This window comes from Engraulis encrasicolus, chromosome 17, assembly GCF_034702125.1.
Source record: "Engraulis encrasicolus isolate BLACKSEA-1 chromosome 17, IST_EnEncr_1.0, whole genome shotgun sequence".
Lineage (NCBI taxonomy): Eukaryota > Metazoa > Chordata > Actinopteri > Clupeiformes > Engraulidae > Engraulis > Engraulis encrasicolus.
In genome coordinates this window covers 8,192,169-8,194,668 of record NC_085873.1, presented here as the reverse complement: position 1 = coordinate 8,194,668, position 2,500 = coordinate 8,192,169, and the positions used below count along the sequence as shown (strand labels likewise).

Genomic DNA, 2,500 nt, shown 5'->3' with positions numbered 1-2,500 from the left:
GTCTCTCCCATCAGGGCCGGTTCTGGCTTATTTGGTGCCCTAGGAGAGTTTGAGTTCTGGCGCCCCCCACCCCCCCCCTCCACCCCCCCCCCCCCCCCCCCCCATGTGTAGACAACAAGCCTTCCAAACCAATTTCATTTCTGGACTGGAAATAGTGGTGCATTTGTGAGTAGGAGAATGAGAAGGGGGCTATCTATGTGTTTGAACTGGAGGGACAGGGTGAGAGAAAGGGAGAAGAGCTGTCACGCTATTGAATTTCATAATATACAAAATATAGTAAATAGCCTCACTTGTCTGCTGTGCATGGTTCTGTTACATGATTAATGTAGGCTATGTCATTCTGGTCTGGAAATTAATGTTTTTTTAAGCTTACAACAAGCAGGTAATTCATGTGGATGGAAGGAGATATGGCAGCTAAAATTGTTTTAAACATTGCACCAGTCTTACTTTACATTGCTTGTCAACCTAAGCAAGTAGGCCTATTATGATATCAGGTGGGTGTTAGTGAGTAGTGAGTAGGCTACTAACAGCTACTTTACTGGATTTCATTGCTTGGCATACTTGGCTAATGTTAGCATGCTAACTAGCGATTTCTCTGATCAAAAACAAAGCTCTTTTTCTCTCTAATTCCAAATAGTAACCTCATAACTATTAGGCTTTCCATAATCACAAACGGTTGCTGATTAAATCACATAGTTCCAAAACACCCTCTGAAACTCCTGCATCATGCAATGAGTGGTTTAATGAGAACATAATAATCTCCATCCAGCAGAGCAGCACTATTGTTTGCGCTTGCCCTCTCTGTCTCTCGAGTGAGTCTCCAAATTCAAAATAGAGCGCAGGCTGTCACTCGTCCCGCCCCCTTTCTCAGAACTGTCTGTTTATTGGTTCACAGACTTCCCAGAGACAGTTGGAAGCGATATTACTATTGGCTGAGGGGCGCTTTGCCGTGATGAGCGCTTTCGCCACTCTTTGTTGATTGCGACTTCATAAAAAAAACTTCATATCGCAAAATTACGCATAGGAGAGCGCCATTTCGGCGCCCCTTCTTCACATGGCGCTCTAGGCGACCGCCTAGCCGGCCTATGCTAAAAACCGGCCCTGTCTCCCATTGTCTACGGTGTCATTATCTTCACTGTCCTATCTACAAGGAGGGGAAATAAAAACATAATGAAGAATGCCCTTTATTGTCACTAGACAGTACAATGTAACTGATACATAATCTAAGTACAATGAGATCAACATCTCAGTCATCAGTGCAACACATATGAGGTTGAGTTCATGCATATAATAAGTAAGTAGTAGTGGAAAAGGAGATAGTCAATAGCAGATTTAGATGTGAAAGAGAAAAAATATAATGTTTCACCTAAATTAAAAAATTGAGGGTGTTGAAGATTACATTTCTAGACTTGCTTTTTCTAACATGGTCTGTTGTGACAATAGTATCATTTAGGGCCTATATATTGAAGCCAATTGGAGCCAATTTTTGGTCCCCTAGGGGAAATTCTTTCTCTGCACTTTATCCCATTTGGACTAGTGAATCACCTTGAAGTACACACACTAGTCCGTAGCAGTGGGCTGCCTGCTGAGCGGCGCCCGGGGAGCAGTGTGGGGGTTAGGTGCCTTGCTCAAGGGCACTTCAGTCGTGGTTCGGTCGGGCATTGAACCGGGAACCCTTGGGTTGCCAACCCAGTGCTCTAACCACTGAGCCACGACTGCCCCCTATATGATATTGTATCTAAAGTGTAGTGAGTACAATCGCTTTTGTATACCATGTAGTGAAGACAGACGTATCCTGAAATACAACGGCTTACTGTACATTAATATGTGCAGACGTCTGTGGATATATACAGATACAGCAACTCAGACATATTTTTTGATCCAACATGATGGTTCACCAGATGTTCACATTAACTAAACAAATTCCATATGGCTCTCATAAATGTCGTCCCTTTGCTATTGACAGACAAGAGGCTTTAATTTCACGCTATGATGTAGGTCAAGTGTCGTAACATTTTCAAAACTGCATCTCTGAGCGATGGACTTGAATGGTGATACAATTAAATCATACAACGAAAAAGTTATTCTGCACAATTGTGTTGTAAAAGGTAATGGGGAAATAATTTTGCAACATTCTTTGTTGAGCAGTACTCGTCTGCCACAGTTTTCACTATGTTGCTATACTTATTTTTATACTTAGACTTATAGGTGCAACGTGTGCGAAGGTGACCAGAGTAGGTATTGCAACTTTTGTAACCAAATTTAATCTTTTTATGAATATGTACTAAATAATAAACTCATATTTACTAGTATGACTAAAGTATAGTAAGTGTTGCAGCTAAAAATGTAAATGTCTGGAAATTCAAAATGGAAGATCCCCCTTTTCGTTTAGGAAAAGTGCAATTTTTCCAGTCATACTGAATACTTTCTGAATGGGCAGCATGAATTCTGGAAATAAACTACTAAAAATATTACAGTCAACCTTTAAGAACATTAAGTT

The 2,500-nt window shown here is 41.1% G+C and overlaps 1 protein-coding gene across 1 annotated transcript in view; it reads left to right on the top strand.

Moving 5' to 3' along the window:
• meox1 (mesenchyme homeobox 1) overlaps positions 1-2,500 on the top strand; it is a 16,732-nt gene that overhangs the window by 11,729 nt on the left and 2,503 nt on the right. The window lies entirely within an intron of this gene.